Source organism: Mauremys reevesii, linkage group 9 (genome assembly GCF_016161935.1).
Source record: "Mauremys reevesii isolate NIE-2019 linkage group 9, ASM1616193v1, whole genome shotgun sequence".
Lineage (NCBI taxonomy): Eukaryota > Metazoa > Chordata > Testudines > Geoemydidae > Mauremys > Mauremys reevesii.
In genome coordinates, this window is record NC_052631.1 from 70,394,061 (window position 1) to 70,411,997 (window position 17,937).

General features: G+C 39.5%; 1 protein-coding gene across 10 annotated transcripts in view; it reads right to left on the bottom strand.

Annotated features, from left to right (window-relative positions):
• The window catches only part of PCDH11X (protocadherin 11 X-linked), a 1,093,295-nt gene that overhangs the window by 219,576 nt on the left and 855,782 nt on the right, over positions 1-17,937 (bottom strand). The gene's annotated exons all lie outside the window — the stretch shown is intronic.

Sequence of the window (17,937 nt, forward strand, 5' to 3'; positions counted from 1 at the left end):
TGCACAAGTTACTGAAAAGGGTTTCAAAATGGCTATTCTTGACCTTCAAGATGAGAAGCCCACCCAATTAAAAAAAACCCAAAAATGCCATGTGACAATCACTATGAAAATGTGCCTTTTCCCAGAAGTGTGGCATTTCCAAACCAGCAAATTCTGACTCAGGTGTTTCCAATTCCACAACTCACATTTTCTACAATTCAAGGTCCCAATCTTGCATTCAGATCCATGGGGACCCTGGCATCTGCATGGGGCCTCAACTGATTTGAATGGGACTTTCTCTGGGCATAACTGTCCATTGAAGTGGATCCAATTGCAGGACTGAGTCTCTAAGACCCAGATCCAAGGTATTTAGGTTCCTAACTTTTGTTTCTGGGCCCAATTTATCAATCAGTCAATAACAGATAAAATCTGATTGATTAAAATATATTAATTTTAATATCACAATGTCCTCTTAATGCTCTTTTGTTATTTGCATTGTACTGATATAGATTCTTGACATTACACAGCACATGGGAATTTCACTGGATCATCAAGGTTACAACATTAATCTCAGAACCATGTTACTTCTTTTTTAAATCAATTGCTTAATACATCCCACCAACCTTTAAAAAGTGAAAAGCTTTTTTTTTTCCTTTTTACACCTATGCTGAAAGCGTAACTCTTGAAATTAGATTGCTAAGGGGGGAAAAGATATGTATTGAATACTTCACAGGACGGATGTTTAATAATACATTTATTATCACCCATTCGCTATAATGAAAGGGGTGAAGCTTCAAATGAAATATGAACAACCCTACAAGTGAAGCACTGAGATTAAATGTATTACTTACCAGCCTCTCCAGCATGTCCTCAGTATCTATATCACAAATGTGTTTTACTTGTAAGATTGTTTTCAAGATCTGCCCATAACTCTATCACCTTCTCTCGTGTTATATGGTAATCATATTGTGTCTCCATGAGCAATGTTTTAAAAATGGTGACAAAGAATCCTAATTTAATGATCAAACAAGGGGTGAGATATTATGCACCCTGAGATCTGCACATACAGCAACCTGCATGGGGAAAGAGGACTTGGCTGGCAGGTAGGTTATGGAGATGGTGGAGAAGGACTAGTGGCATCTAAATTGTGTGGAGGGCACAGAACAGACAGGGAGAAAGTGAATGAACAACATGAACAAAAAGGATGGGAGAGAGAAAGAGAAGAAGAGGGAGAATGAAGGATATGGGGAAGGACACGGAGGATAGGGTAGGAGAAAGACAGTGGGAAGAAAAGGGGAGGGAGACCAGGGGCGGCTCTACGAATTCCGCCGCCCCAAGCAGGGCGGCGCACTGCGCCGCTTGCGCTGCCGGGCGCTGGTCCCGCGCCTTCGCGGGACCTCCCGCAGACGTGCCGCTGGTCCCGTGCCTACGGTGGAGCTTCCGCAGTCATGCCTGCGGGAGGTTCACACGAGCCGCGGGACCAGCGCACCCGCCGCAGTCATGCCTGCGGGAAGTCTGGTTGTCCCGCGGCTCCGTTGGACCTCCCGCAGGCATGACTGTGGAAGGTCCGCCGGACCCGCCTGCCGCCCTCCCGTTAAAATGCCGCCCCACACACGCGCTTGGCCCGCTGGGGTCTGGAGCCGGCCCTGAGGGAGACACATGGGGGAGGTAAGCACAGAGAGCAAATGGAGCAGATTGAAAGCGAACAGTACCAGCAAAGAAGGATTAAGAAATACATCAAAAGGAGAAAGTGTGATGACAAAAATACCACCTGCTAAAATAAATAAATACCAAATAAAAGAAGAAACAACGTGGGAAGACAGAAGGACAAATACAGCTCAGAGCTGCTATATTTTGTTAAGCACTTTAACAACATCTGTTTTTAAGTGCAGTACTGTCAAAAGAGCAGGGAATCTGAGGTATGTATTAGGGGAAATAAATTGATGGAGGAATTTGTGGCACCTTAAATGTTTCCTTGGATTAGGTGACACTGTGAGAAGGAGGCTTGGAAAGAACTGGTTCATGTTAGTGTCTCACTAGTGTAGAAGTGACAGGAAGAATGAAAAAACAAAACAAAAACCAACCTTGAGAATCACTTCATTCAACCAAGCTGCTTCACACTTCCCTCTGCTTTGAAACTTAAGTCAAGGATGACTGCTTTAGGCCAGATAAAATAGTATGAGCCTCCTCTGCTTAAAAGCAGTGTCTAATCTAACCTCATTTACAGCCACACCATGCATTGGTTCAATTAGTAAAAATGGGACACGTTTGGATTTAGACAGAACAATGGCTGCTTTGAATGTAAGTGATAGTTTGTTAAATTCAGTTAATGTCAGTTATGCTAATTCCTTTTTCAGGGGTGAACTTTTTCCTGTTAACAGCTTTCCCTACAGAAGAAAAATTGAACTAAAATTCATTGCTGTAGCTTGGTTTTTTTACAAGTATTTGTTGTGTTGTTGGTATGAGGCAAAGGAGATGTTAGATTCTCAGTTCCCACTGGAGAATTGCCTTTTTTAAGGCTGCTGAAGTCACTAACGAAAACAGAGTCGGATGGCTGTAATCTTATTTCAAAGACTAGACACTTTGATAATCAAAACTCACTACAAAAATAAATATAATCAAGTGTTATAGAATTCAGTAACTTTTTGCTAAAAAGAAACAAAACAAAAAAACAAAAACCCACATGCTTTAAGGCAACATGTGCTCAAAAACAGCAGTTTTAGTGCACACATTTTCAGTAAATGTACAAATGGTTACCACTCCACTAACTGAAATTGAATGAGAGCTTGGTTAGGCAGTGAATGCTAAGGATTACTAAAAGAAATGTACAGGAAGTTAGGCCTGATCCTACAAACACCAGTTGGCTTTACACCCATTGGTCTCCTTGCTGCCATTCAGCTCTTCTGCTAGCCTTGGCAGATCCAGTAGTTATGTGCTAGCAGCTACTGCCTCACTACGCCCGGCTGTGCTCTGTGACATGACAGAGATGAGCCACATGTAGGAGAGATTTAATGGGCACTCTGCATAACTTTGCGAGTTGATAGTCTATGCTTTTGGAAAAGGAGGCATGTTGCTTAAGACAGCTCCTATCCCCACCATGGATTCAGCCTGCTTGTCTGAGCAGGCCTTTGGTAGAGGGTAGGGAGCAAGATGCATGTCCCCAAAAAGGTTCATCAATGCACGGCCTGGAAGAACAGGTGTGCTATTGTTACTACCTACTAGTATGTGTCCTTGACAAATGTTAAGCAGATCGACAAAACACATTCATTTTCTGAAGTTTCAAGCGCTACATTGTCCGGAGTATGTCATTTCTAGATCCAGACTCTGGACAGATGATAGATTTTGCAAAATTATCTTCTCATAAAAAAAGAGAAACTTATCTTAGTTAAACATAAGCACAGTGTATTTGTACTGCAATTGCAGGGTAATTAGTCACTGTATTATAAAGGGCAACCAAATAGTACACCTTTACTGCTCTTAAAAGGCTGAACACATTTATAAATAATCATTACAGGTCGGTATAATTACTTACAATAGTTACAGTGTACTTATTTAAAATAGGGTTATGAAATAAGGGGAAGGTGGCTGGTAAAATGAAACATTCAAATTACTGGAGTCTTATCAGGGAATGAACATCAAAATATAGGTTTGTTTCTGTTGTTTTTGGATAACAAACAAATTGTAGGTGCTTTTCCAAAACTATCCATATCTCTGGATCCTGTGAACTGTGACTAGAAAGCCCATGAAAATGGGCTCAAATTGATGAGATTTCTACTTCTTCCTGACTATGCTTGGACCCAAAATTAAGCACAAATAGACTCTCTTGTGATATTCTGGCCCTTTCAATACCTGATCCAACAAGAACCAAGATGTGTAAAAATTAACACATTAGATTTTTACAATCCAAACATCTGAATCCTGAAAAATGTTTTGGCACCCCATCCTTATGTTAATCAAGACTGGTTCAGTAAGAGAGTAACGAGAACACTTGTGCAGCACAAGACTCATCAAGATTGCAATATGAAATACAGACCTTCTCAGCAATTTTGCTGAGCCTATACCCCTGACCATATGCCTGTCAAACTGCTTGTGTCATGCCTTTAGATTTGAGACCACACAAACTTTATTGGGTATAATTGCTATCATATAATACTCAGTAACTTGATCCTATTGCTTCAACTACCTGTAATTAAGTCTGGAGAAACTGAATTCTTGGTTTCCGGTTATACGTAGGGTTTAGATTTTCTTTCTCTTTCTTTTTCTTTCTTTCTTTCTTTCTTTCTTTCTGTTCAAAAGTCCATAGAGTATAAACTAACTTTTACAAAAAATGCTTATGTTGTGAATACTAAACACACCATCTATAGTTCAGAGTCCCCTCTATTTTGGCATTGTTAACACTGGATTTCAATCATGCTCTTAAAGAAAAGCCAGTGATTAAAATCAGTGGAGCCACCCAATTCTATTCACCATTTTTTTATATATATATTGGCAGCTTATACCTGGAAATTAAGTCTCACAAAGGGAACTTGAAAATGTGACTCTCTGATATTTGTTTTGTTAGATATTATCTAGCAGATAAAGTCTTGCTTATTGCCAGGTCTTCTCTGCTCTTCTGATTGCAATCTCATTTCACTTGTCCTTGGCATGTCGTGTTTGCTATGACCTCCAGCTTGTTAAATATTCAGCAGAAAGTTTATGGACTTTCCCATAACCTTGATTAAAAGCCTATTGGGAACCTGAATGCTGAAACAAGAACTTTATTCGAGAAGCAACTTGAGTGCTCCATGCTGATTTCTGTTTCACTCATAGCACTTATAATCAGCAGTCACAGGCATAAAGATGAGGCTAGAGGTAAAATATGGAGAGTCAATCTTTCCTTGTTTAATAGTTATTGTATTATCATGCTAAATTAGGCTTTTATCATGCTACCTGAAAGAGGATAAGTTGGTTCTTCACAGATCATGGAGAAATCACTAATATGTTCTTTCTTGTAACAAAATAGAAAAAAAAAATTCAATTACTATTCATTCTCAGGAATCCCAGTGATTTACAGAACCGAAGACTATCTACATATGTGGATCATTTTAATTCACCCACCACCTTTGGGGTAGGATTTTACTACCATTTTGAACACATCAATCACACTGCACAAAAAGTTTTCAGATTGGAAGTGCTTAATGTGCTCTTGAGTTAGTTCTAAAAATTCACTGATAACAGGGGTTTTATAAGGCTACATAAGCAACAAGTTGTGAACAAAATTCCTCATTATATAGTACAGTGAAACAAAAACTGAAGCCATTTCTTCACAATAATAAGATATAATAATACTTGGCACTTTTATAGAGCTTTTCAACTCTGAAGAGCCTGGCAAGCGTTAATCAAACTTCACCACAGCCCATAACACTCTACTTTTATTCTTCCCCAAATACACAATGAAGGTAATTGAGACACAAATGAGGTGACTGGTTCAAGGCTGCAAACTGATGTTGAAGAGACATTATTAGACTTAGGATTTTCTATCTCTGTCACATGCCAGCCCATTAAACCACAATTCCTGAAAAGAAATGAATTTCAAAATGTAAGAAAATGGAAAGTGCATTTTGTGTTTCATTAATGACCTTTTATTTAATCTCCTATGAATTGGGGTGAGTTGGTATAAATACACACAAGCACACACTGAGATTATACCTAACTATAATCTCTCTTTGTCTCTGTCTCTCTCCCTCTCACACACACACACGGAATATCCAAGGGCGAAATTTATTATGCTCTTTTGACAAACACACTTTGAGCAGCTTCGAACAGCTACAGGCTAACAAAAAAACCCCAACTATTTAAATTAGAGTTTTCTGTAGTGGTGATCATCATAGCACATAAAATTTAATCCTGCAATGATTTATCAACATGCACAGATTTATACATTATCTGGAGTCCCATTCTGTTTAGCGGGGACTATGCCCACAGTGTAAATTTAAGTATGCACGTAAGTCTTTGCAGGATCACGGCATAAACACTGAACAGGTAAACAGTCAGGTGTAGATCCACCATGGACTTCACTCAGCCTGCTGCTCTTTGCTTGCAATTACAAAGTAGTGTGTATTTTTATTTTTACTTAAGTAATGTCAGTTATGGTGGAAAAGTGTTAGCATCCACTGGTATTTGTCACTGAAATATTTTCTCTCTTCGTCAAAATGTGGAATTTCCCCTCTTGAAAATCTCCCTGGCAAGTGGCCAAGATTCGGTTGTGAGCAGTTAGAGATAATATTTATAAAATTTGTCCATGTCTACACAGTTAGATAGATAGAGAATTATACACCCATATTACATATCTATGTAGTTACAGACATATAGAGAGGATTTGAATACAATGCCCTTTCCAACCTTAAATTACAGCAGCACTACCAGCAGTTCTATAATTTTACCTCTAAAGCAGATTTTCAATCAGCAATGCAGGAAATGCAAAAGAAGCCAAACTACATATAATTATTTTATACAGTTGTATTATGAAACCTTCCATTGACTCCTTCTAGAAATGTAACATTTTGTTTAATGATTTTTTAAATAATTTATTTATTTTGCTAAACAACTTTCCATTTCTGTAATAAAATCTGCCAAGTCTGTAACAGAGAGAATATGGAAAAATTAAAAGAAAAAAGAAAAAGTAAAAGGAATTCACTTGCAAAAGGCACAACTTGATGGAGCTCATTTACATAGAGACATTTCAGATGGAATAGCCACCCTCTTGCATTCCATTATTACTTTCAATACTATTAAACACAAAATACAACATTGTGTTTGATGGTATTTAGTGTCAGGTTAGAATTTAACATTGCTGGCTGCTATATATACAATGAAGCACCCACCAGATAGGTCTGTATTAGACAAAGAAAAGGGAGTGATGAATAAACTTAAGGTGGCCCAACACGTCACATTACAAAACTCTGTTTTCAGGTGCTTTTAACTGTGCCAAATTAACGTACTTGGGCTGAAATTTTCTGCCTCAGGCTCAATTTTTTTTTTTAATGGTTCAGCCATTACTCGGAACGAGGTACAGGGAAAATACATCGGTTTACCCATGTTAAAAAAAATGCCTACCGTCATTTCATTCAGAAGCTCTAGTGCCTCCATGCTTTGGAACAGGGATTTAAAATTTCTCAGGAAGGTCTCACTGATGCAGTAAGGTACCTTTTGCTGTTTTAGTGAAAAATTACCCAAATTTGGGTATGATATAAACCACTGGAAAATACCAGTTCACACATGCTCAGTAGAGACTTATTAGAGATTGGCACCTAAATCCTCCATAGATTCCATCTTCACTGAGAATAATCTAACTCTTCACACCTCCTGTCTACAAGTGGAATGCACATTCATAATCCCCCACAGCAATTGAACACTTCAATCCTTAGCGCTGCAGAGGCTAAGCAATTGCTCTTCCTGGTTGTCAGGGGCCACAGGAATGTTCCCCAAGTTGGCTCCCAGAAGTGTGGATGAGGAGGAGGAAGCTTAAGAATGTAAGAACGGCCATACTGGGTCAGACCAAAGGTCCATCTAGCCCAGTGTCCTGTCTTCTGACAGTGGCCAATGCCGGGTGCCCCAGAGGAAATGATCAGAACAGATAATCATCAAGTAAACCATCCTGTCGCCCATTCCCAGCTTCTGGCAAACAGAGGCTAAGGACACCATCCCTGTCCATCCTGGCTAATAGCCATTGATGGACCTATCCTTCATGAAATCATCTAGTTCTTTTTGCACCCTGTTATAGTCTTGGCCTTCACAACATCCTCTGGTAAGGAGTTCCAGAGGTTGACTGTGTGTTGTGAAAAAATACTTCCTTATGTTTGTTTTCATTTGATGACCTCTAGTTCTCGTATTATGAGAAGGAGTAAATAACAGTTCCTTATTTACCTTCTCCACACCAGTCATGATTTTATAGACCTCTATCATATCCCCCCCTGTAGCAGGGCAGTCACTTCACTCCGGCCCTGAAAGAGGGGAGACCCAGAGCATGGTGGGGTACTGCTGGGGCAGAACCCCGAGGTAAAGGGCACCAGGATCCAGGAGGGACTCAGGGGCTTAAGGCAGGCGAGGAGGCGCTCTGTATGCTGGAGAGCTAATTCCCAGGATAACCAGCAGGAGGCACCACACTGGAGAGTCTCACTTCACTACACCCCCCCCTTAGTCATCTCTTTTCCAAGCTGAAAAGTCCCAGTTTTATTAATCTCTCCTCACACAGAAGTCATTCCATGCTGCTAATCATTTTGTTGCCCTTTTCTGAACCTTTTCCAAGTCCAATATATCTTTTTTGAGATGAGGCAACCACATCTGCACACAGTATTCAAGATGTTGGCATACCATGGATTTATAAAGAGGCAACATGATATTTTCTGTCTTATTATCTATACCTTTCTTAATGATTTCCAACATTCAGTTCGCTTTTTTGACTGCCGCTGCATATTGAGTGGATGTTTTCAGAGAACTATTCACAATGACTGCAAGATCTTTTTCTTGAATGGTAACAGCCAGTGTAGACCCCATCATTTTATATGTATAGCTGGGATTATGTTTTCCAATGTGCATTACTTTGCACATTGGAAACCTGACTTGACTACAGAGGAGTGAGGAATAGGGCAAGGGAAAAGTGGCAGGAGTTTGGTAATTGGAGGAGAATTAGGATGTGGATTGGAAGCAGGAGCCAGAGGGGGGCAAAGGCAGAAGACAAGAAAGGGAAAGGAATAAGGTGATGGGGGTGAGGGTCAAGAGCAGTGGAGGGGGAGCACTGGCAAGAAGAGGAGACATAGTCAGCAGCAGAGGGAGGAAGACAGGACAGAAGCCAGGGAGTGGGCAGAATAGGGGCAAGGGCTAGAGCTGAGAGCAGGGAAGGGGAAGCACAGGAGTCAGAGAGGGATGATAGCAGTAGGAGTGACAGGGAGAGGCTTGGGGGAGTACAGTAGCCAGAGTCTGTAAAAACTAGAGAACAACTCCCTTGGCATTGTTTCTGAGTCTCAACATTCTTGTGCTGTCCTGTAAATTGTTGTGAAACTGGCAAAATATGTGCCTCACCCCGCCCACACACACAATTCCCCCAATGGCAGGTTCACATAGAAGATAACAGCCTTCTATTACTTCTACTGAGTTAAACCAAGAGGCAGATACCAAGCCTGACAGTAATCCATAAGAGGAGGTCAATATGGTTCCACATGATGAACATTTTCTTTTTTCAGTTTTTAAGTTTTAAAAGAAACTTAGGAAATTTCATAAAACAAACTACAGTAAAAGAATGTTAAGGCTGCAAAGTCAAGCACTCAAATGTGAAGAACTACCAAAATTGAGACTGCCTATGCGATCTGGTGTGAATGCTTTATGATACAGTCCTCCTTCTTTCCCCCTCCCACCACACAACCCCTGCCTCATTCAGTGCACAGGATGGACCTGCTCTGGGAATGTTTAAGGAAGGAGACAGCTGTCTGTTGAACTCCTACCTCATTTGTTGCAGAAGTCAGCAGGTGTGTAGTGAAGGAGACAGGGGACTGCAATAAGATAACAGACTGTCTCAAGGATAAAGTAGTTGCATGCTGCCCTGCACAAATGGATTCTATATCTCTGCTTGTGCCCCAGAGTTCCTATAAAGTTCTATTCACGTGAGTTAAACCAAACTTTCTACAGGTGGTTACTAATTGTATGTTCCTCATTTTCTAGGTGCCCTGGTGTCTGCTTTGTGGAAGTCCTGAGCACTCACGGATGCAGCTGAAGTCAATGGGACCTGAGCTTTGAATGTATAAAGTACTACATAATGCTAAGTACTCTGAAAAATCAGCCCTTTATCTTTCTCATTGGGCACCCAAAATTAGTGAACACTGACCTTAATCTCTCTGTGCCTCAGGTCTCCATCTGAAAAATGAGGATAATAATAGACCCTCACTTCACAGCAGTATTATGAAAATAAATTAATGTTTGCAAACCACTGAGATTATAGTGATGAGCACCATAGACAAATCTATGGGGAAATTAACAATTCTCTATGTAGAGCACAGCTTGAATAAATAAGGCATAGAGTCATATATTGAAGAATGAAAATAAAACAAATATTGAATAGCTGTTCATTCAATGAGCATCATCCATCTTGTGCACTGAATGAGGCAGGGGTCTTGTGGAAAAAAAATATGTGATCATGTAATTGAAGAGTGTATCGTAAAACATATATGCACAAGGGAGCAAAACAAAGGTGGCACAGGCCACCTTAACTCTGAAATTTCTGCTCTTTTGACTACTTGACTTTGCAACTTTTATGTTTTTTTAAATCTTTCAATGTAATAAAGGTATAATTCAGCCTTATTGTGGGGGCTATTATGTACCCTCAGCCTTTGCTGAAATGAATGAATGTGAAATGAAAAGCCAAACAAAAGCAAGTTTTATAACAAAGAAGGCACATTAGAAACACCTTTTCTTTTCAAAACTCTGCAAGAAGAAAGGCATCTGGCTTGGTAAACAGAAGCTGTCTGCCACTCAGTCCAAGCACTAATGGTGTTGTTTGTTAAAGTAATGGAGTTATGCCATTAATTAAATACCAGCATACAGTGCAAATTTGCGAATGATTCAGACCGATACATTTTCCTTCCCCAAGTAGGCCAGTACTTATTCAAGTTTAAATTACTATTGTAATGAAAGACCTCATGACACAAAAAGGAAATGCTGCAGTGCAGTGTGATGTTCTGGCAGAATGAAGCTACAATGCAATAACTCTAAGATATACATGGATTGAGCTGTTCCCATAATAAACAGACTCTATTTGGTGGAAATTGTGGCTTTGAGTGGGTGAGAAGGCCCTTGCATACTAGCAGCAACTCCCAGACACTGTGACAGCACGTGCAATGCCTCGGTGAAATACAGGTCTTTACAACACTATTTAGCAAATTGCAGTGTGGGCTACTCCCAAGGTGGACCAAATATTTGTTTCTAATACTGCTGGTGGTGCTAGAGTCAGATAGTAGTTGGTAGGTGTCAGATGCTGTGGTGATGGGCACAGAGCGAAAACCTAGATAAGAATTCTCTATCCTACACAGAGAGAGAAATGGTCACTGTATGCCAAGAGCAGAAGAGCATCACAGAAGTGATTGGGAATGCAGGCCAAAGAGCTTTAACACTGAACTTTGACTAAATATCATGGAGGTCTCAAAACAGCACAGAATCTTAAGTAATATGCTCTCCACATATCCACAATAGGCAGAGTTGGGAATACAATTGAAGCCTGCAGAAAAAAATGTTTCTTTTGTGGCTTTAAGATGGACCGATGTCTTTGCCATGATATGTTTTTCTGTGTGCGGTCGATAAATTATTCCAGGAACATCTAAAAATGCCCATATTTTGAATACTCTGTTGTATAAACAGAGCATTTAATTGCTCCCAGTGAGATTCTGTGTTCATAGAACATTCATTATCTCATCTTACCTACACTATTATTTTATAACAAAGGATGCACACTCATTAATCATATATTACTAAAACCACCATGAATGAAGTATTTTTTTCCATTGCAGTGGACCATAAAATAACAAGCTGCCATAATCAACCAGTTTACAGTGTGTGTGGATTATTCATATTTGCATGTACCATATTTAGAGAGACAACAGCCTATTAATTCAATTAAATTATTATTAATTTCCAAAATACAAAATTTGTGTTATTCCTTCTTAGAAACATTATCAGGCAGAAGACAGCAAATGTTCAATAATGACCTAGAGCATAGATGATCATATGAATTAATGGATCATCAACATTCATGAGTGTGCTCTAGTCACATAAGGTGATGTGACCTGGACATGGGACATCATATTAAAAGTCAGGCATTATATTAAGAATCAATTAAGAATGAATCTTCTTCTACAGACAAATACTGTACTTTTCTGTTTCTCACTAGGAACATTACTACACTGCTGTTAAACACCCACAGCTGGCCCATGTCAGCTGACTGTGTCCAGTTTTGGGCCCCACACTACAAGAAGGATGTGGATAAATTGGAGAGAGTCCAGCGGAGGGCAACAAAAATGATTAGTATCAGAGGGGTAGCCGTGTTAGTCTGGATCTGTAAAAGCAACAAAGAATCCTGTGGCACCTTATGGACTAACAGACGTTTTGCAGCATGAGCTTTCGTGGGTGAATACCCACTTCTTCGGATGCATCCGAAGAAGTGGGTATTCACCCACGAAAGCTCATGCTGCAGAACGTCTGTTAGTCTATAAGGTGCCACAGGATTCTTTGTTGCTTTTAAAAATGATTAGGGGGCTGGAGCACATGACTTATGAGGAGAGGCTGAGGGAACTGGGATTGTTTAATCTGCAGAAGAGAAGAATGAGGGGGGATTTGATAGCTGCTTTCAACTACCTGAAAGGGGGTTCCAAAGAGGATGGATCTAGACTGTTCTCAGTGGTAGAACATGACAGAACAAGGAGTAATGGTCTCAAGTTGCAGAGGGGGAGGTTTAGGTTGGACATTAGGAAAAACTTTTTCACTAGTAGGGTGGTGAAGAACTGGAATGGGTTACCTAGGGAGGTAGTGGAATCTCCTTCCTTAGAGGTTTTTAAGGTCAGGCTTGACAAAGCCCTGGCTGGGATGATTTAGTTGGGTTTGGTCCTGCTTTGAGCAGGGGGTTGGACTAGATGACCTCCTGAGGTCCCTTCCAACCCTGAGATTCTATGATTCTATGACTTGGGTCTGTGGGGCTCAGACTGAACATCTATACAATTGCAGTGTAGACATTCTGGGCTGGAGCAATTATAGGCCCTGCAGCCTGATTCCTGAGCCAGCCACAGGCGTTTAATTGCAGTGTAGACATGCCCTGAGGGACTGTTCCAAAATCCATTGCAGTCATAGTGATGACTCCCATTGACTTCAATGGGCTTTAGTTCAGGTCCCAAAGGATTAAATCTTAAGGTAAACAAACAAAAAAGTGGATATTTCTGGGCTGATCAGCTTTAGTAGAAAATAAACAGTACAAACACTAAGTTTTTGTTATATCTGATACATTACTTTGTTATTATCCCACAGTAAAACCCTGGAGTATATTTCTAACATAGAACAGAAAAGCACCTTCAGTATAATGTAAGACTATCTAATACAGAAAATAAACCAGTCAAAAATCACATGAACAACCCCTTAAGAGGCAATGAAAAGTATTATCTCCACAGTTATAGCATTTCTAGTTAATAGTTGCTGTTCACCTGCAAATCATGTATCCCACCGGAATCCACTAAACGATTTTATAGTATATTCCTTCCTTACATAATGAAAGAACCAAGCCTTTTTCTGTGCGTGTGCTACAGCAAATTTTTGATGTAGTTAACAACGATTTATGTTTCAAGAATGTAACTTAAAGTTATAATGTAACTTAAAGTTATAATGCTATATTGCTGGTGTCCTATTACCATTCCTTAGTTCCTAGCACTGCTCTGTGAAACTTTAATTACAAACCCCAAATGCAAGAAACCTCTTTTGTTTCAAGTTTTGTTACCAACTAAATCTATATCTGATGAAATGTTAATGAACCTTTTGAGCAGATGTAGGCCCATTTTCAAGCAACTCTGGACCAATTTATTTTATTGTTTGATGTCCAAATTGTGCAAAACCTCAGATTTTGAAAGAGTCAGTAAAAGCTAGGTGAAAAACTCAGTGGTTTGACTGAATTTGTGTTTCAGGTCCAAGTGAACCTATTCTGGGAACCTTCAGGGGTGGAAATTCTTGCAGATCAAAAACAGAAGAAAATATTTATGCAAGTCCCTGTGAGTCAAGGCAATTGTGTTTCACGTACATCTGAGTACTGTGGTACTCCAGCTCTACACCCATGTAACTGGTGTAAAAGTGAAGTATCACAGTGGTCAATCTACCCTAACTCAGGATTGATCAAGTTAAACATGCAAAATAATTTTCTTCAGCACAAGGGATTGCAAATATTACAGCACTATTGTGAGTATAACTAGTCAAATATTACACATATATATTCTGTAATATGAATCAAATTTGGCCTTCAGTTACAAAAGTGCAGCCCTATTAATTTTAATGGCATTGCACTTAGGGGCAGAATATGATCTATATTACTGTACATACAATTTGTGTTGTCTATTCTACATAGGCAATCTCTCCCTTCTCTCATACTGTGTGCATGTGTGTATAGAAAAATATAAAGCTGCAGTAACACAAGGCTTCTATAGCAGGATAAGATTATTGGCACCATTTAGGGATCATTGAGCCTCATCTCATACAAAAATGATGTCTGTTTGCAGCCCATTTCTGTAGTTGCTTTTCAGAGTGCAGTAGTGGCTAGGGAACTGAGAGAATACAAATGAGACATTATCATTTGATCTACAGCATTTTCTTAAAATTTCAAATCTTCCAACAAGAACTCTCATGCATACCTAACACTATCTTCATTAGATAATTACTCATTATAAATCAGCACAGGCTGTAGTCTGATACTCTGTTCAGCATTCCAGTTGCATGAAGGATTCTTGTGAAACTGGAGTTAAATATTCTTTAAAACAATTTTCATTGATCAAAAATCTGTGTGTGGGGGGGAGTGTTATTTAAGGATACTATGTTGTGAAGCTCATAGGAAACTGCCTTTGTATCTTGCAGTAAATCAGTGTAAACTGCGTTATTATGAAGTTATTTGCAGAGGTATGCTGCAAAATCTTGTATCTTAACAATCATTTCTTGGACCTAGAGATAACAGAGTGGTGAACAAGCTGGAACTGCAGTTGGGGACTGGTATTGAGGTTAATGAGGCCTTTCATCTTTAGGACACTGGTTTGACTCCATCCCCGTAATGAGTGACGTTCCCTACTTAATTAGATACTATGGAAATGAGCCTGGTGGCAATGCTCCAGTTCACTGTGGACATTCACAAGACCCAACACCATAAATAGTACTAAACTAGCAAACTTGTCTCAGGGCCCAAAGAGGCTCCACTAACACTTCTCCCCTAGAGATATTCCCTAAAATCATTGCAGAGGCATCCATCGGCATGGGAAATGTGTATGGCTGCCTCTAATCTACCTGTTCTGTTGATAAATAGAGGTCTTCCACCTATGGGGCTATCAACACCTCTCGTGAGCACAAAACTCACACAATTTATCTTTTTCATATTTAAGAGGTTAGGGTTTCTTGTGCAGATTACTGACTAATATGAAGAAGGCCTGCCTATGAGATGAGTTGTTTTTAAAGTCTACCTTGCTAAGTATAGAAGCATTATCTTCACATACTTGGAGACACAAGGTGTCATGTGTTTTACAGGTAGAGCCACAAGTATATTGCAACGAGTCATCATTTTACCTAACAAAATTGCCTCATCTAAAAGTAAGCTATGGTATTTACAATGCACATTTAGCTCTAGTCTGTGCAAAAGTAACTTCCTCCTATTACCAACAGTGGAATGAGCAGCAGGGTTTTGAAATGTATATGCAAAATATTTTCTAGGATAGAGGCAGTGAATGCAAATCTACTCTAGTTACCCAGTTCCATGGTAGGACTAGGGCAAGAAGGAGGTACTTTTACTGCGTGCCATTCTCAGACACATTGTCAGAAAATGGGTATTTTAGAAACAGATAGCACAACAATGAAAACAATAGTCATAGGAGGAATCACATTATCCACAACATGGTGGGGCTATGCATTTGTTTGTCTGTCTTCGGAAAAATTAAACTATTCTTCTGTTGAACTTCTGGAGCTGAACCTTTAGCCCTCATTGCAGCTGCTCCACATGTTTAGACAGCACAAAACAGCTGGAAATCTTCTCTACAGAGCCATCTAAGGATTTTTCCTTGACAAAGGGGAATCCTTGGATAGGGCAAAGCTGGTGTAGGTGGGTCTGTGCCATTTCTTTTGACACTCCCTAGAGCTCTGGGATGGATTCCATAAGATATGGCATTTGATTAGAGATTAGCAGGCACAATATTGATCTCCCTGAGGATTTCTTCTTTCCATCCTAAAAATTTACATCTATAGCATTGGCCATCCTCCTTTTATAAACACTGAAGCAATTAATTAATTTTATTATTTTAGCAATACCTATCTCTTCCATCAATAAAATGTCCCCAGATATCTCTCAAAGCTCCTGGTTCCTCTTTCATACATATCTTGCTACTAAAATATTGGAACAATTTATTAATATCTGAACCTCTTGTTTCATATTTCTGTAATTCTCCTACTCAGTTTTTTCCCTATACCTCATCGCTTCCACTGTAGTTTTTTTGGTCTCAATATCGGATACCTTTCCATGTGCCTCTCTCACCTTTTCTTACCTTTTGCACTTCCTTGTTCATTTGCAATGACCCCTCTTTGCTTAGAATGTATTTACTTCTAAGTGGCAGCATAATCTTTCAACATCCATTATTTTATCGTTGAACATACTCCATTTCTCTCATTGTCCTTTTCCTCCCATTTTATTTATCCCATTTTATTCCTTTCACCAGCTCTGGTTTTCTTCCAAACTTTTTTCTGAGGAAGCAGAAAACCTGATTTTTCATCTTTCTGGTCCCACTTTAGGACCGGTGACCAATTCAACAGATTATCTTCTATCTCCATCTTTGGTACTACTCAGATTTAAAGTCAATTGTTACTTTGTATGGAATTTATTTTTACATATGCATGGAGGCTGTCGTGATCTATCTCTTGATGTTATACTTTCCATTTAATGGCCAAATTCAGCTGCATCACCTGTTGCATCAGGGTATTACCTAGTTTGTTTTAGCAGTTGTAATTGCAACCAGTAGTTGTAATAGTTTATGGCTCAATAGTTCTAATTATTAATAGTTCCATGGTTCTTTTTAATTATTGTCATTCTCTCATCTGGCAGCTCTATTTAATCAATTACCTCTGGCACCTATCAGCTATAACCATAATCTAACCTCACTAATTTTGAGACAGGTGTTCCTATAGTGCCCATCCATACTTCCCAAGTACTGATTCTAGCCCACCTGTAGGACTTCACTCCTATCTGTTATTTCTCAGGTTTAGTTTGGAAATAAGACTTCTGCTGTTCTCACTGATTTCTATTCCTTTTAAATAGAGGCAGAGTACAGGGTTTGGAAGAAGCTGAGGATGAGGCCAGAGAAGTAAGTGGGACCACAGAAAGTGGGAGCAAGGGAAAGGATTTGAGGAAGCAGAGACAGGTGATAGGAGCAGCAAAAGATGAAGATGATACACAAACCTTTAAAATCTGCTGTGTGCACCAATTTCTTTTTTGCAATGCATGCTGGTTCTTAGTCTACTTGCTCTCAAGCATAGCGCAGAAAGTGTTTCTGAGAACAGTAAAAAAAAAAACAGGAGTACTTGTGGCACCTTAAAGACTAACAAATTTATTTAAGCATGAGCTTTCGTGAGCTACAGCTCACTTCTTCGGATGCATAGAATAGAACACACAGACAGGGGATATTTATACATACAGAGAACATGAAAAGGTGGAAGTATGCATACCAACAGGCAGAGTCTAATCAATTGAGATGAGCTATCATTAGCAGGAGGAAAAAAACTTTTTGAAGTGATAATTAAGATGGCCCATAGAAGGTGTGAGGAGAACTTAACATAGGGAAATAGATTCAATTGGTGTAATGACCCAACCATTCCCAGTCTTTGTTTAACCCACAGTTAATAGTATCTAGTTTGCATATTAATTCAAGTTCAGCAGTTTCTCTTTGGAGTCTGTTTTTGAAGTTTTTTTGTTGCAAAATTGCCACCTTCAAGTCTGTCACTGAGTGGTTAGAGAGGTTGAAGTGTTCTCCCACTGGTTTTGAATGTTATGATTCCTGATGTCAGATTTGTGTCCATTTATTCTTTTGCGTAGAGACTGTCCGGTTTGGCCAATGTACATGGCAGAGGGGCATTGCTGGCACATGATGGCATATATCACGTTGGTAGATGTGCAGGTGTATGAGCCCCTGATGGCGTGTCTGATGTGATTAGGTCCTATAA